The sequence below is a fragment of the Macadamia integrifolia genome, unplaced genomic scaffold (genome assembly GCF_013358625.1).
Source record: "Macadamia integrifolia cultivar HAES 741 unplaced genomic scaffold, SCU_Mint_v3 scaffold1194, whole genome shotgun sequence".
In the NCBI taxonomy this organism is placed as follows: Eukaryota; Viridiplantae; Streptophyta; class Magnoliopsida; order Proteales; family Proteaceae; genus Macadamia; species Macadamia integrifolia.
In genome coordinates this window covers 118,370-136,805 of record NW_024868116.1, presented here as the reverse complement: position 1 = coordinate 136,805, position 18,436 = coordinate 118,370, and the positions used below count along the sequence as shown (strand labels likewise).

Below are 18,436 nucleotides of genomic sequence, written 5' to 3'. Positions count from 1 at the left end.
GAAGGCTATTTCCATTCGTCCCCTGGACGGATTCGAATTTGATGGTAGTCACTCCGTAGATCAATCTTTGAAAAGATGGAAGCTCCTGTCAACATGTCAAGCATATCATCCAAATAAGGAATAGGAAATCTATACTTTACCGAGATTTTGTTAATGGCCCGGTTGTCAATGCACATACACCATGATCCGTCTTTCTTTGGGGTCAACAGGGCTGGTACTGCACATGGACTCATGCTCTCAACCAAGAACCCTTTCTTTAATAAATCATCCACTTGTCTCTTGAGCTCGGCATTCTCCGTGGGACTGAGACGGTAAGTGGGTAGATTAGGGAGTATTGACTCAGGCACAAGCTCAATGGCATGCTGAATATCCCTCATCGGTGATAGTTTATTAGGCAATTCCTCTAGCACCAAATCTGAAAAATCAGCAAGTAATTGTTTGATTTGTGGGGGATGTTTTACCTCTATCACTGGTTCAGCAGCCTTGGTAAAATAGCTATGATTAAGCCGGTTTCTTCACCAATGGTCAGGAATTCTCTATGGGGCAGCACGCATAGCTTGTTGTCCACAGTTCTTCTTGCTGAAATTTTCTTTGCATGGTTGCTTCTTTTGCTCAGTGGTTGTTTTGGAAGAGGTCTTAGCAACATTCTTTAAAACATGTTATCTCCTTAGTTGGGCAGCCCTTAACTCGTCTTTTACCTGAGGTATGTTGAGTGGGTTTAGAATGAATAGTTTGCCTTTGTGATCGAAGATGCATTGGTTCTTAGTACCTCCAACTAGCACATTGTTGTCATATAACCAAGGCCTTCCAAGTAGTACATCAGTGAGGACGATGGGGATGACATCACACCATACACTTTCTTCATAATCTGAGACCTTAAATGGGACTGAACACCGTTGAGTTACAGCCATGGTGTTGTTGTCTAGAAAAGATACCTTGTATGGTTGTGGATGGGATTCAATCTTAAGCTTTCCGTCAATGACAAAGGCCTGAGATACCACATTCACACAACTTCCACTGTCCACAATCAGTTGAGCTTTGTGAGGTCCACTAGACATTAAGGTGTAGAAGATATTGTGCCTCCTCCAATCTTCACCCTTAGTTTCAGACACTAGGATTCTTGCAACCACATTGACATAAGCATGAGGATTATCATTCACTGGTGCAAGCTTATCTTCCAGTTCATCCTCCTCTTCTTCAACTGCAACATTAACAGTTCATCCATCATCCTGAGGTTCGTGGATTTGTAAATCCGGATTGGATTCGATGGCACTGATGACAGAGTTGGATCGTCCCCGTTTAGGGCAGAATTTTTCCGTGTCTAGTCTTTCCACAACTGTAGCATGCCATAGATCCACTCTCCCTTCCCATTGGAGCCATCCCCTTATCTTGTGTATCTTGTGGAGCTCGGGTAGGAAATCCAGTGGGTTTGGTTGGTACATAAGGCTTTTTGTTGTCAGTTGGCTGGATGTACCTTCTGGAGGTTGTTTTGATCAGATCCTCTGCTTCCAGTGATTTATCAAAACAAGTACTTAAGGAGGGTATCTCAGTCACACCAAGCTTCTCACGAATAACATACCTTAACCCCAGTTTGAAACGGGATATGAGCAGTTCTTCATCTTCTTTATGGGCACCTGTTCGTGAAAGCAATTCATTAAAACGATCAATATAATCTCCTACAGTCATAGTACCTTGCCTGAGGGTATTCAGTATGTCATAGAGTCGACGTCGGTAGGTGGGTGATAAGAATCTATCGTTAAGGAAAAATTTCAAGTCTTCCCAATTGTGGCATTTGACGACTGCGGATCAGCCTATTCTCTTCATTCATCCACCAGTTCTTAGTTCCACCAGTTAACTTAGTGACAACTAATTGGACTTTCCTTTCGTCAAAGGAAGTTACCCAGTCCTAGTAGTAGAGGGGATCGTGCCTCCCATTGTACTCTTTCAATTCTAACATGACCTTCTACATATCGTCAGACTAATAAAGCTGATTGTCATACTCATCATACTCATCATTCTGAGCTAGGACATTTCTTCTAGGTTGCATAGTGACTCTTCTGGGAACATTAACAATGCAATTAACAACAGGTTGAACATTAGTTTGGGCAACAGTTGGTTGGGTGTTAGAGTGGGTAGCAGTACTCTCTTTTAGGTCAGCCAACTGTTGGTCATGTCCATCTAACCTCGTAGACAAGGCTTGGATTGCTTTTATCACATCTTGAAGGGTGGGTTGGGGTTCTTCTGTCTGAGCCATAGCTCTGATACCACTTACTCAACTCGATGGGCCCAATGGCCCATTAATTAATTAAAACAACTACCAATTATTCCCCTAGCCGATGGGCCCAATTGGCCCTTATTTGTACTTAGCCACTCAGGTGGCCAAGTAGGGGTTCAGCTAGCTTCTTGGCTGGACCCTTCTTCCTCTCATATTTCCTTCCATAATGTGCATCTACATCAGGGCGAAGTTCCAGGTAGAAAGAGGAGAATTGACCCGAGGAGGATGGCACCCAATTAATAGAATCCTGCATTCCTCGATGTCCAGGGGGAATAGGAGGGAGGGAGAACCAGAGATCCCCCAGAGGGGGAGGGAGAAACAGAGGGGACCAGCCACTGGGGGAGAGGATGGAGGCCACCAAGGCGGATCTGGTCGAGCCGAAGGAGGATATGCTTTTGGGAGACACCAGGAGAAGAAGGATGCCCGCAAGGTGCAAGGGGTCAAGCCAGAGCAAGGTAGAGGAGCCATCGCAAATAATGCAGGATATGGCAGGAAGGGTTATGGATCTGGAGTTAAGGATGCGGCGCCAAATCCATGAGGCATTAGAGGGAAGGGGAGCCGTCTAAAGGGAATCATTTTTTAAAGGAACGAAGTAAACCTAGAAGACCCAAATATTGCGCTGCTTGGAGACAATTTTCCAAGTGAGCCTAAGAATAGCAACGTACTTAACCTCCTTGATTTTACGAAGGCCCATACCTCCTTCAGCTTTAGGCCGACAAACCTTGGACCAGCTCATGGGATGAAGGAACCTGGTGTTATCAATGCCTTTTCCAAAGGAAGGCACAAAGAAGAGAGTCAATGGCTTTATAGGTGGATGCTAAGAGGTGAAATACTCCTGACCAGTAAAGATAGAGGGATTAAAGGACAAATTGGATAAGGACAAGGCGACCAGCATAGGAGAGGAGCTTCCCTCTCCAAAGCTGGAGCCTTTTCCTAATGGAATTGAGGATGGGGGAACAATAATGGGAAGAGAGACGAGAAGATATAAAGGGGAGGCCAAGATATTTGACAAGGAGGGACCCCAAGGAGAAGCAGAGATGGCTAAAAGCTGAGCTTGACGGATATTAGAGACACCTGACGAGAATAGGATAGATTTTTAGAGGTTAATTTTCAAGCCTGAAAGGGACTCGAAAAGGTGGAGTGAGACCATGATGTTGGTGATGGAGGCCGGGTCAGCTTTGGAGATCATAAGATCATTTGCAAAAGCAAGGTGGGTAAGCATGAGAGCTTTACATTTGGGAATGGGGGAGATGAGATGATCAGTGGAGGAATGGATCAAACAGGAGAGGACTTCGAGGGCCAGACTGAAGAGAAAGGGGGAGAGTGGACACCCCTGCCTAATGCCCATAGCGGAGAAGTACCCTGCTAGGCTGCGATTGAGGAGCACAGAGAAACAGGGGGTGGAGATGTAAGAGAAAATCCAGTGGACAAAGGAGGGGGGAAGGACATTTGGAGGAGGACTTTGGAGATGAAATCCCAGTGGATAGAATCGAACGCCTTATGAATGTCGATTTTGAGGAGGGCCATTGAAGAATGGGATTTGCAATTGAAGCCTCTAACGATCTCATGGCGAAGGATGATGTTATCAGAGATGCTTCTCCCCTCAATGAAGGCAAATTGATTTGGATTGACGAGGGAGTCGATGACTTTTTGGATCCAGTTGGTGAGGATCTTGGCAATGAATTTGTAAAGAAGCTTGTAGAGGGAGATGGGTCTGCAATCGGACATGCATTGGGCGCCCTCCTTCTTAGAGATGAGGCAAACGAAAGAATGATTGATGCCAGAGATTTGGGAAGGGTTGAGGAAGAAGCTACAAATGGTAAAGAGAAGGTCATCGCAAATGACATGCAAGCAAGTGGAGAAGAAGCCCATGCTAAAGCCATCCTGTCCAGGAGCTTTTTTAGACTTGTGGTGGAGGACAGCAGCAAAGATTTCATTATCCAAAGGAATGGCTTGAAGAGAAGGTAAAAGATGATTGGTAATGAATTTGTTAAGGATGTTAGGGAGAATGGGAGGGTTGGAAGAGGAAGGGGATGAAAGAGATTATCAAAGATTATCAAAGAAGGAGATAGCTTCTGCCTTGATATCAATAGGAGAGGAGGGCTCCATGCCACAGCGGGAGATGAGCTTATGGATAGAGTTGGAGTTGGAACGGGCTTTGAGGGAGTGATGGAATTAGGCAAAATTAGAATCTCCAAGCTCAAGCCATTTGATCCTGGATTTCTGGCGGAGGAAAGATTCTTCTTGAGCCAGACAGGAGGAAACGTCTAAAGCAATAAGCTTTTCCTCATCATCCAGGGAAGAATTTAGAGGGTCAATCTGAAGCCTAGACTAGATGAGGTCAAGTTTCTCTTAGCAGGCTGCGACCTAATCAAAAATATTGCCAAAAGTGGAGTTCCAGGCTCTATGTGCTGCTTTTACATTTTTGAGCATTTTGGCAAAAGCTATGAGGGGAAGAGGAGACAGTGATGGGGATGGCCCAGGTATCCCTGACCAAAGGGAGGAAGCCCTCATGAAGGGTCCACATGTCAAGGAATTTGAAGGGTTTGGGACCAAAGGATATATGGGGCTGAACGAAGAGGGAGTTGGGAGAGTGATCAGAGATATCGGGAAGATCAAAGGTGGCATGGGAAGAGGGGAAGGAGGTAAGCCAAGCTTCATTGACAAGGAGGCGGTCAAGCTTACAGGCGACCCGATCGGATCCACTCAAGTGATTGTGCCAGGTGAATTTGGAACCAGACCACCTAAGATCGTCCATCCTAAGATCCTCAATGAACTAATTGAAGGAGTTCGAGGAGGGAATATCCAAAGGGGCACCGCCAATTTTCTCATGGGATGCCTGAACCACGTTGAAATCACCCCCGATACCCCAGGGGAGGGATGGAAGGGTGGAAGAGAACGAAAGGAGGTCAAACAACAAAGGAAGCCTATACAAGGCCCGGTTAAGAGCAGAGACAGTGGAGAAGAAGGAATTGGGGGAGCCTAAAGGAGGGGAGAAGGAAAAATGGATAACTTGGGAGGACAAGGCAATGTGAGATATGAGAATAAGAAGCGGGTTCCAACTTTCTCAAATCCTCTATCTCAGACTCTCGTCCCAGTAAACCCTTGAGATGAGTAACTTCATCAATATCATTTCTAGTGACCACTATATCTTTAACATATACTATGAGAATCATAACCTTATCACCATACCGCTTGATGAATAGGATAAGATCAGCATTGCTCTACTTGTATCCTACAGTGGCCATAACCTTGTGAAATCTGCCAAACCAAGCTCGAGGAGACTGCTTCAGCCCATACAATGCTCGCGTCAATCTGCAAGCCTTGCCATAGGTGTGTGAAGTGAAAATCCAGGAGGAAACATTCATAAAAACTTCCTCATCAAGTTCTCCATTAAGGTGGATGGACTAGCCTCTGCTCCTTCCCTGAGCTCCCACCAAGGTTCAAAATTTCGTTTCGTTTCGGTGTTTCGGTGGGTTTAGAAACTGAAATTTCGTTTCATTTCATTTCGACCAAAATGGTTTTTTATTTTTATTTTTTTTTTTCAGTTGACTATTTCGGTGGTCAAACGGCCATATTTTGACCTGAAACTTGGTGGGTAACTAATTTTAAGGTTAATAAACATACTTAGAACATAAAAATGCAAAAATATTAGGACATGACATTGTTTTAGAGTTGCAACTTTGTTTGGCGGCTACCGTCAAACTAAATTGAAAATTTTACCTAGTTTTGGAGAAAGAACTTTACCTTTCCTAAGCTTTGAATGTGTAGATCTTTGTAGGAGTCCAATGGAAGTCAAAATGTGTGATGATGTGGCTAATTAGAGGCTTGTTGGAGTGTTTTTCCATCAAAATATGCAAATGGACCGAAACCACCGAGACAAGCGAGACAGAGTCAATTTTGACCGAAATACCAAAATTTCGACCGAGATATAGTATTTATAACAGATGGAATGTACCGAGACAGGCAAGATACTGAAACGATACCAAAATTTCGACCGAAATTATATACAAATGTTATTTCGGGCCTTATTTCGTTTCGGAAAAAAAAAAAAAAAAAAAAAACCGAAATTCCAAAATTTCACGAGATTCCGAACCATGGCTCCCACTATGCCTCCTTGAACCTAGGTGCCTTCCATCCTACCGGTGGTCCTCCCACCGGAACTTCCTCTACCTCCATCAACCAAACTACGCTCCTCCCCTTCTTCCTACCCCCTCCTCCCTTATCCCTCCACTCTCCCCTACTCCCATTCCTTGGAATTCCTTCTTTCGGTCTCCTTCCAATGACAGTTTCTCCCTTCACTTCATTCCCCCTTCTACCATCGAAAACCACTGCATTGGCCTTTACCCTTCTAGTTTTCTTTCCTCTAAAATTGAAAAAATGGAAGTGTTGCTTGGTTGGGCATTTCTTAAGTAGTAGACCCCCCTTTCCCATTGCCAAATCATCCCTCTCAAATCAATACAGACCCAAAGGATACATTGACATTTTCCTCTTAGATAATGGTATCTTTATTTTCAACTTCTCCCTTGAAAGAAAAAGCGCGACTGGCTAGGAGGAAGAGAGGCAATACTAAAGTGAGAAGAAGACAGGAGGATAATTAAATAGGAATAAGAGAAAATAAGAGATTATTAATTGAAACTTTGGTGCAACAGAAGTGGGAGTTAAAGCTCATTATTCATCCCTAAAAAGGAAGGCGCCTCCTCTATGAGTGACTTCAGACCTATATCCCTCTGCAATCTCCTCTACAGTCATCACCAAGATCCTAGCAAATAAGATCTAGCCGGTCATTGACTCCTTTGTCAAGCCCAACCAATCGACCTTCATCTTTGGCAAAAGTATCTCAAACAACATCCTTCTCTGCCAAGAGATCGTTAGAGGTTTTGATAGGCACTCCCATTCCCCTAGTGCCCTCGGCCCTCCAATACGTGTCCTTTCCCCCTCCTTTGTTCATTGGATCCATTTTTGTATCTCTTCCCCCCCCCCATTATTCTATTCTCGACAATGGCTCCCGATTGGTGACTTCCCCTTTCTGTTGGCATCAGACGAGGCTCCCCCCTTCCCCCTCGTCTTCTTCCTAGCCCTCGAAGTCCTCTCCAGTTCTGTCCAATACCCCACTGATTTACACCTTATCTCCCCCCTTCATAAATGCAAATCCCTTAAGCTCACCCATCTAGCTTTTGCTGACAACCTAATGCTCTTCTGAAAGTCTGATCCTCTTTATATTTCGTCTATCCTCTCCCCCCCTGCATCTCTTCGAAGCCCTCTCTGGCCTTTGTATTAATCTCCCCAAGTCCCACATCTTCCTTTCGGGTGTTTCGAACTCTCTCAAAGCCTCTCTCCTAGAATCCTTTGGTTTCTCTCTCGGATGCCTCACGTTACCTCCCCCTCATCCCCTCCTATCTCTCCTCATCACTGCATTCACATTCTCAACCTCATTCGTATGAGACTTCAGCTCTGGAAAGGCAAGCTCCTCTCTTACACGGGTCGTCTTGAACTCATTAGATCGGTTCTTCAATCTTGCTTCATTTAGTGGTCTGGAGTCTTCAAGCCTCCCTCCGCCACCATAAAAGCTATTGAATCACTTATGTGCACTCTCCTCTAGAAAGGGGTTGTTTCCTCCCAATTCCCTCACCCTCTCAGTTGGTCTTCTATTTGCCGCCTCAATCTTGAAGGGGGCTTAGCATTTGCATAATCAATGACGTCAATTCTGTTGGTGCTCTCAAACTCATTTGGAAGATCAAACATAATAGCATCCGAGTCTCTTAGGTCTATTCCTATTTTCTTTGTAATGACTCTATCTAGACAACCTCCCTTCACTCTGATGCTTCCTACATTTGGTGTAGTATTTCTATCATGGTCCCCTTGCTCTTAAGGCCATTCATTACTCCATTTTAGATGGTCTCTCCACCTCTCTCTGGTTGGATATCACCCTTCTGGAGACCTCTCATCCATTATGGAGACAGATCTATCTACTCATTGGGCCTCTCGAGAAACTCCCCTATTGCTTCTATCATTTCCAACGACATGTGGTCCCCCCTCCCTAGTGGCCCTTTTCTAGTGGAGACAAAATCTCTTGGTCTCCTTCCCCCTCTGGCATCTTCAGCTCCTCCTCCGCTAGGAACTTTGTCTGCTCTGCTTCCCCGAAAGTTCTTTGGCACAAGGTGGTCTGATTCAAGGGCTGCATTCCTAGGAACAACTTCACCGTTTGGAGAGCTATGTCTAACTGCCTTCCCACCCAATCCTTTATTCATTCTCGTCATATCTCTATTCCCCTCTTTTGCTACCACTTTTGGAATGGCATTGAAGATTCTCACCATCTCTTATTTTCCTGCCCTTTCTTGTCTTCTATGTAGGAGAAGGTTCTTAGATTCTGTTGACCTGGTAGGAGAAGCTCTTTGCCTTTGAGTAGAGAATGGATTTGGATTGATATGACTATTCCCGGCTCTTTGATCTGTGACGCTATTAGGAAGCTGGCCTTCTGTGCTACTATTAACCACCTCTAGATGGAGAGAAATCTCCAAAGATGGACTTCCAACTCTCGTTCTTTTGATAAGATTTGGAGATCCATCTTCTTTGAGGTAGGTTCCAAGCTTAGGCCGATCCACCACCTCTCGGTTTTTTATTCCCCAAGGAGCAGGTTATTGTTGTCTCCCGGGGCCTCCCTTCTCCGCCCCTTAGGGTTTTTCTACCCTTCATATGGCTCTTTCTTTTTTCTTTGTTTACCTTTGGGCTTGTATATTCCTTCTCTTTTCTTTCCTACTGGTAATGAATTATTAGTTCACACCCACCCCCCTAAAAAAAAGTTCTCCATGAAGAAAAGCATTCTTCGCATCAAGTTGCTGCAGATCCAATCCCAGATTAACAGCACGTGATAGTAAGACTAAGCCAATATTCAGCTTTGCAACTGGACCAAAGGTCTCGTGGTAGTCAATCCGGTATGTCTGTGTGAATCCTTTAGCCACAGGTCTTGCCTTGTATCTGTCCACACTACCATCCATCTTCTGCCGGACCACAAAATCTCACTTACAACCAAATGGTTTCTTTCTTGGAGGAAGAACAAGTTCTCACTATTAGTTTTCTTCAAAGCCTTCATTTCTTCTACTATAGCTGCTTTCCACCTCACATCTACGACATCCTACTGCCAAACTTATTAAATGCGAACAGAGGCAAGGGAAGAAACAAAGGTACGATAGGAGGTAGATAAGGACTTATAAGAAACGACATGAGATATAGGATGTTGAGTACAAGTTCAGGATCCTTTGTGAAGAGCAATGGATAACTTAGAAGAAGACTAAAGAGAAGAAATTTTACCAGAAAGAGTATTCAGCGCTAGATTAAGGGGCAACAATTGAACAAGTAAAGATGCCTTATTTGTAGTGGTGGTGGTCTCATCTTGCTTATTTCTAGTGCCACTCCCGCGATAGAATTGAAGATTAGGATCATCAATCTTCTTCTGAACTTGTGGAGTAAGCTCCCCCTTATTAAAACAATAGTGGTAGCACTTATAACCTTTATGGGCAACAAAGTATCCCAGAAAGATGCAATGCAATCTACGTGGTTCCTATTTACTAGGGAGCGAGTATCTCAAGCATAGCAGACACAACCAAAGATCCTCGGTGGAACAACAAAGAGGAGGATCCTTGCAAGACCGCAATAGGAGAACGAGATCCAAAATCCGTGTAGGCATATGATTGATATGGTAGACAGCTATAACTATGAGGACAACATCACTCCAATACTGAGCAGGAACATGATAGGCAAACATGAGGGATTGAGTAACCTCTAAGAGATGGAGATTCTTCCTTTCTGCCACCCCATTCTAAGCAGGAGTGTCGACACAACTAGTCTGCTGAAGGATTCCATTGTCAGCAAGATAATTTTGGAACTGACCCTCAATGTATTCTTTGTCGTTATTACTGCGAAGATTCTCACGATGGCATTATATTGAGTCTGAACCACCGGAACACTTCACTTTTATGTTGCATCATATAAACCCATGTAGTGTGTGAACGACAGTCCATAAAGGTTACAAGCCATCTATGACCAAAAATTGAAATGCGACAAGAGGGACCCAACACATCAGTATGAACCAGATGGAATATAGAAACACTTCTCTTATTCAAAGGTAAGTAAGTAGAACAAGTCTGTCTCGCCACAACACTAGCCTCACAAAAAATTCATCTTTATTGCAATCTTTAACTAACTTAGGAAACACATGTAATGAAGTCCCTATAGGAGAATGATCAAATTGGCAGTGCCATTGATGAAGATCAGAAGAAGCTGAGTTGTGCTGATGTAACTGAGAAGGTAATGTAGCAGTAATAAGAGAACCATCTTCAAGCAAATAAAGACAAACATGCACCTTACCATATCCAATCGTTTTCCCTGTCATCCTATCCTAAAACACACAATGGAGAAGGTTACTTCGTAGTTTAAATCTCTAGTTGAACTACTAATTGAAAGATTAGTGGTGAAATTAGGAATATCCGAATATCTAAAACAAAGGATAAAGTACGGGAAGGAGAGCAACAAATAAAACACTTCCCAAGTACCGAAGAGAGGAATCCATCTGCTAATCAAACTTCATCTTTGCCTGAAGAGGGAGAATATTGGTAAAAAAAAGTCTGGAAGAGCCAGTCATATGGTTAAGTGGCACTGGAGTCTATGATCCAAGGACTGGAAACAACCGATGCACAATGACCACTGAAATGGATGACTTAATGGGCAAAATTGGAACCTGAAAGGGTAGAGGTTGATGCAGAAGTAGGTGATGATGTAGAGGCAGAAAAATGAGCCCTTTAACCTTCGACGAAAAGCTTGTAATCCTTACTGAGAAAGACCAATATTGGTTGAAGTCGGAGTAGTAATAGCCTCAGGGTGGTTTGCCTAGTTCTTGGATTTACCACTGCCACACTTTGATGCAGATTCTTCACCAAACTAGGCTTGTTTTATTAGGAATAAGCTTAGGGTTGGGTTGTATACATGTTGGGCATTCAGTCCATGTGGTTTGGAGTATATTGGGCTACTTTTATGGGTCTAAACTAGGGGTTCTAAGGTTGCATACGGGATTCAGTGATTTGCTTCCTTTTCTTTAGTTTCCTTTTTAGATGGGGTTATTTAGTTTCTAATTTCAGTACATAAATTAGTTTCTAATTTCAAGTCATTGTTAGTTTCTAATTTCTGTCTAGACTAGTTTCTATTTTCATTAGATTCTAATTTCCAGTTTTTAGTAACTTCTTGTAATCAATTTTTAGTAACTCAAATTTAGTAACTCTGAGTTACTATTACTTGTAAACCCTCCCCATCATTATTATAAATAAAGGAGAGCTCTCATCATAGAGAGACGATTTTTACAATAAAAAAAAAACAGAACCTTCATGCTGCTGCCGCTGGGTTTTCTCCATGGCTAAACCTTTGTGTTTGATCAAGGGTTAGGGATTGGTGTGTGATCCGATCAACACTCTGCGGCGAGAAGTCCGGGTGGGTCTTTTCTTTTCTGGTTCTCTTATTGGATTCTCTTCTCCAGCAGTACAGGCAAGTAATCTGAATCTTTCTGCAGAAATTTCTAGGTTGGTTTTCTCTGTTTTCCTTCCTATCGGCCTATGGCCTCCATATTTTGACTGAAGGATAATCCTATCCAGAGGGAGGATCGATCCGATTTTGGGGTCAATCAGACCACTGGATCTGCTGAAGTGAACTGTCAAGCAATTCTGGCTGATTGTCAAAACCTGCACAGATTTAGATTCTGTTTTCTGTTCTGTGTTACTGTGACATTCTGGACTATTAGCATCTGTGATCTGAACCTACTGGAGGTGTTATATTGTTATTAAAATTTCTGGTTTAATCCTAAGACTGCTGCTGATTTATTTCGCTTCTGGTTACTGTTCATTGAGATCGTTTATCAATTCTGATTTGTGGCTGAAGTCTGATTTTCTGCTATAAGTTTGCTATTGGTTTTGGTTGTTCTTAGTTTAAAAGTTCCTGCAGTTTGCGGCTGGTTTGGTTGTCAAATCCATTCCTACATTACACTTGGCCTCAAAATCAGCAGGCTTGTCATGTAGCTTCCAACAAGTTGCCTTTGTATGCCATGGCTTATTACAATGTTCACACCTAATAACCTCCTTAGAGGTATCACTAGGACGAGTAGATCCATCAACAGTAATAGAATTAGCAGTAATCAGCAGAGCAGATGGATTTGTGATTTGAGTATGAAGCATAGCATAACAATGACTTTCCTCAGTATTAACCAGAGCATATGATTGCTTTAGTGTAGGAAAAGGGGATCGACTGAGAAATTTTACCATGATATTATCCTTTTCCACATTTAATCCAGGCAAAAAATTGTAGACCCGAATTTTATCAACATGCTTACGATAGGCAGCAATGTCAGTAGCATTGGTCGGTTGATGATTGGCATGGTGATCAAGCTCCTGCCACAAACTACGAAGCTCTGCATAATACTGAGAGTAGATAATTCCTTATGGCTTGTATCATGAATATTCTCTCGTAATTCATACACCTGGACATCATTCCCAACCTGTCCATATGTTTCTTTCGCAGCTGCCCATATTTGAGAGGCAGTATCCAGTAACAAATAACCTCTGGCAATGTTAGGTTCCATAGAATTGAGCAAAAAAGACATTACCGGAGAGTCAGTAGACTCCCATCAATCCTGAGAAGAACTAGTGGAAGAGGGCTTCTTAGTAGTACCAATGATGTGTCCAATGAGTCCACAACCAGCAATGATTTGGTAGGTTGATCGAGACCAGATCATGTAATTGGTTCCATCAAATTCAATGGAAATAGCTGCAAAAGGTAGGTACTCATTCCAAGTCTTTCCTCTTGATCCTAAGGTAGCAGTGGTCATATCATACATGATGATAGAACCAAATAAACAGAATAAACAAGGTGTCCAGATCGATGCAGACAAGGCTTGAAAAATCCCAGATAGAGCTTCCCAAAAACGACTCTGAGATGGAGATTTGTGAGATCTTAAAAAATAACCTACAGAAAGGGCTGAAACTAGGCTCAAGTTCTCCACTAGGGGTGACCAAACTTCCCTCAAAAAATCAGCAACATCTCAAAAAGGGCAGACCCCAAATCGATATGTCAAACCCTGAAAGGTGGAGATCGATAGAGCCAAAAAGTCTTTAATTGTTGATGCAGATGATGACAAATGCTGCCCAAAGATGGAGGTCTGGATCTTCAATAAAAAAAGACTCGATCTTCAACAGGGAGAAGAATCTGATCTTCAAGGGTGGAGAAAAATCCAAAATCACAGAACAGGGGCAGCAGCAATCAATCCCAAAAGAAAATTATTTCATTCTTTGTTTGAGGTAGTGTGAAGGGCAGCAACTAGATCCATGGGTCACCTCATTAGCGCTGCCCTTGGAATGGGAGAGAACCAAGAAGAGAAGAGGGAAGATAGAGGTGTAGAGTGAGAAGAGAAAGAGGCAATGGTAGGGGGTTCAACCTAGATCAGGTATTAGACTCTGATACCATGTTAATATAGCTGTTTAGGGCTGTAATGCTTGAATGGTTTAGAAACCAGCCAAACCTTTAATTTGTAATAAAGCAAAGGAGTAAAAGATTACAACTATGCCCCCCCCCTCTAACCGACTCCATTAATTAGTCAGTGGAAGGGGAAAACCCAATATGCTCTAGCAGCATATCTTATACAATTTAACAGATAGCATATAACTTTTCAATATCATTGATACAATCATACATTCTTCTTGCCAATCCAAAAATAGAAAAGAATAATTGCATTAGGGTGATTTTTTTTATGTTTGCTGAGTAATAAACTAATAATAATGTTTTGCCATTAACTTGTGACTTCAAAGTTTCAAGGGAAAAATTGTCAAAATGTACAAACGAGGAATTTTTTCTGAGTAATCACTTTAGTTATCAACTGACTTACAATCTGGTTAATCAAAGCTGTGGAGCATCCTTCAAAAAGAGAATCGTTTTCAATAAATGGCCCGCATATCTTTTGTACAATCTGCACGGAATAGTATTCTTATTATGGTTCAAGTAAGAAATGGTAAACAACAATTACATAGAAAAGAAGGGAAAGCTCCAGTGAGGATATTATTGGTATAATGAGTAACATAGTGAAGAATTCTCTTTGAATAAAATAATGGATGTGATATGATAGTTGAACATAGATGCAACATGGCTTTAAAATGAAGCTTTGCTGTAGATCGATTCTATGGGCAGCATTACACTAGCCGCAAGAATCAAAGGGGGTGGAACATCAAGTCAATTAATGGACTAGCCTATAGGGCCATAGGACCAACCAGTTTTGGAACTGGGTCAGTCCACTTGGACTGGGGGTCTTTGGGTCTCTCAAACCCAAATCGTGGGGAGTTTGTTTGCCCTTAGTTTTGCCTTGGACAACCTGGCAAGCAAACACCATCGATTGGGACTTCTACAAAGATTTATTCTATCTTCATATATCAACCTTCATTCATTACTAATGCTGAACCTAAGCCCTTTCTTGTGGTTTTGTTTAATCACAAAACTTCCTGAGTTTTCACCTAAGCAGGCTCTGGCAGATTGGTTGTTTTAGTCTGTTTCACTTGTATTTATTAAGTTGGGTACACTGGCTACTGTTAGGCATTGGTACTGTGACTTTAAGAAATGTATTTTGTTACTATATGGGGAGTTATTTTACATTCTGGTATCTGTATCTACTGTAGTGTCATTGGAGTTGTTGACTCATCCTTACTTGGGGTCATACCTAGCCTACATTGTGCTTCCATGGAAAACAGATTAGAAATCATACACACAAACACACTCAGAAGAGAAGGTTACACTAAAGGTTCAATTATATCTCACTTTTGATTAGCATTTGGACATATTTTAAAATTTAAGCTTAATAATAGACAATTTATTCATTAAACCAAAAAAAATATTTCTTGCAATTTCCTGGAAGAGTACAACTGACATGCGTAAATGATACTAATTGGAATTGGCATACCAGATTCATTGTAAAATAGTCTTACAGTTAAGAAAATCTGGTCCCCTGGGGTTCAAAACACAAGGAAAATTTCTGGAACACAAATGAAAAAAGATGGACACTCACATGGCATGCGTTGCCTAAAGTCTCCCTTGGTTTGTTAAATGGATTGTTTGTGAATATTTAAATAGTTTCATTGGTCAGCTATATAGCAGTACATGGAGCAATTAGTTTCTATTTAACTGGTCATGGGAAGTTGAAGAATACGATTATTCTCAAGTTTAATATTTCACTCCGGCTAATTGGCATTAAAATTTCTTGCTAGCTATCAAAGAAAAATATTCCACTAGAGAAGTTTATTTCTGCCTAGTAAATTCTAAGTCGGTCTTTCTTTTCGTGCAACTCAAAATTTCTAGTTAGTTTATAATTTACTAAAGAGTTAAGAGAGGTATTTTAAGGTTTTGAATGTTCCCTATAAAGCCTATAATAGGTAATGCTGCATTGTAGTTGAGAGAAGTATCTTTGTTATTGAATGGAGCTAATTTAATTGGCACATTGTAGTTAAGAAAGATCTTACACCTTGTCCCACAAATAAATAGGGATATCTTGAAGAAGAGCTGCATCAGTGTAACTTCTCTCATTCTTCAGCAACTCACCTTCAATCTGATCTATGGTCTCTCTGGTGTAGTCGTTTCTTTTCAAGTAGTCTATCACTTCTGACATATTGTCTCTAAAAATCTCTGTCTTTGACCTTTCCATGAATACTGAGATTAGGTAGGCAAAGAGACAAGCCCTTAGAAACATGATAAGAAGTAGAAAAAGCATTGCAACTATCATTTCCCTGTAATTGACGGGATGTACATCACCATAACCTGGAGCATAAAAACAACAAAATTAGAACCTTCGCCTGCTCTATCACTCAATATATTTTATACCCTAATGCTCTTCCACCAAAAGCACATATTCTTTTTTCATCATTCATAAAAGAATAACTAAATTGTGTTTTATTTATTTTCCACAAAATAAAGTCTTCTCAATTTGCATGAAACCACTTTTAAGCTGCAAATCCTATATGCAAGCATAGTTATCATGTTGACTAGGCGAGCCTAGGCATTGGAGGGTCACCTAGGTGCCCTAGGTGTGAAGTATATGACTTATGTAATATAGCAAATTAGCAATGATAATTGTATATAATTATGCTTACATGCAATATAGAAGCTATATTAATGCAATATGATATAATTATACTAGTAATGATCTAATATGAGAAAACCAACAGATAATAAACAAAGCATAGAATATAATATAAGCACATTCATCAAAACACAAAACAATATACATAAATCAAGGTGCAATCTCGTTAAGTGTCAACAAGGCGTTCTGTGGCCTTGGATCCAAGAAAGTGACATAGATCGATTCTTTGGCAGACAGTACACCAGCTGAAAGAGTCATAGGGTTGGTCCATTACACCAATTAGTGGACCAGCGCACAGGCCCATAGAGCCAACCGGTTTTGGTACTGGGCCAGCCCACTTGGGCTTGGGGTTTTTGCGTTCCTCAAATCCAAATCGTTGGGTACATTCTTTGTCTTTAGTTCTGCCTTGGACAAGAAGACAAAGAGATAAGCAAGGAGGATCGACTGAAGACTTCTAGAATGATTGTCTGGATTTTTTTTTTCCTTTTTATTGTTATTAGTTGTTTGTCTTTTCTCGAGTCCAAAGACAAGTTAGAAGTTTCTAGTTCTAGGAGTTTCCATATTCTTTTGTTTCATTACTTATTTGTTTCCCTTTTCATTAGTTTCCAATTGAAAGGCAGCACTCCTTGCCTTTTTATTGTAATCAACCCTAGAGGTCTTCCCCACGATTTAAGATGAATAAATTTGCTTTGTGCAGTTCTCCTTTGTCCTGTGAGACGCTAAGACTGAGAGTCTTCAATAGGTAAGATGTGTAAGAGTCCTTGTCCTCCTTCCCCTGCTTGCCATCGATTCTCCCTTCTCTCCTTTTATTTTCTATTGATTGATTTTTTAAGGGATATTGGCGCTGTCTAAGAGTTGTTTAAAGCCTTTTGAAGACCAACAGCAACTACTGTTGCTGCTGAGAACTGTGACGACCATTCAAGGCCTGTAGTTACCTAATCTAGAGATTTTCTAGGCGGCAACATCAACCAAAGATCTCACAGATCCTTGGGTCGATGCAGGCCCAACCCACATATGAAGAAGTCCAGCCTAAGGCCTAGCATTTAGGTTTGAACCATAATGCAAATAAAGCCCTTGACCAATATCTTTTAGTTTTATCATGCAATGTAAAGGTTTAATCTCAGCCATGGAAGCTCAAGTGGAATCGACGGTTGAGATATCATAAGAGCTTTAGGGTTAAAACTCTTCACATCCTTAGGGGATTTCTACCTCAACTCCTTTGACTCTCAATCTGTGAACTCAAATTTGGCATTTGAACTAGCATTGAAAAGCCACAAAGAAAGCCCACCTGGAAGTCACTTATCTTGAAACAAGAATCAAGACTTTGAAGCTTGCATCAAGACCTTGGACAATACAAACTTTTGTAGTAACCCAAGATAGTGGGATTTCTCTACCACCTTTCTTTTCTTCTCTTGTGTAATCTCAACCTCAGGATCTTAGGGGTAGAAATTGAGATTTTAGAATTTTATTTGCCTACAAAAGGCCACCAAAGATAGCATATAAAAATAGAATGAAAAGAGTTTTTAATTGAATTTGATTAATCAAATTGTGGTTCTCCAATTGAGAGATTCCTTTGAAACTTAGAAGAGTTTCTTTGAAACCTTGAAGAAGTTTCATTCCATCCTTGTAGAGTAGGAATTTTCTACTTCACTTGCATCCTAGAAGAATTGCAAGACCCCCATAGGTGCTGCAATCATCCTAGAAGAGTTGCATTTCAGCCCAATCTATCCATTTTCATTTTTTTTTTTTTTCATTTCTAAATTCGGATCTGTGTAAGTCTAGTAACTTTATGGTTACTTTAAGACTTCTTTCACACAAAATCTCAAAATTTTTATCTCACAAAAGTTGTAGCCCCACCTGTTGTCTTTAATCACCGTAAACCGATATCAAAGCGAAGTTATCCCCAAATTACTGGTTGAAGGTCATTCTTTCCAAAATTGGTTTTATCTACAAAATCAAGTACTCTCCCGATCCTTGTATTCAGGCAATCCCGTGAGAGAGATTGC

The 18,436-nt window shown here is 41.3% G+C and overlaps 1 protein-coding gene across 3 annotated transcripts in view; it reads right to left on the bottom strand.

The window, feature by feature from the left end:
* LOC122063107 overlaps window positions 1-18,436 on the bottom strand; it is a 72,383-nt gene that overhangs the window by 48,008 nt on the left and 5,939 nt on the right. For 2 of the 3 annotated variants that reach the window (XM_042626785.1, XM_042626786.1), the window contains exons 2-3: window positions 15,816-16,108; window positions 14,196-14,276 (exon numbers count right to left, since the gene is read on the bottom strand). The gene's annotated coding sequence lies outside the window, so the exon portion shown is untranslated. The remainder of the gene's footprint in view (window positions 1-14,195; window positions 14,277-15,815; window positions 16,109-18,436) is intronic. The other variant, XM_042626787.1, reaches the window with a different exon arrangement.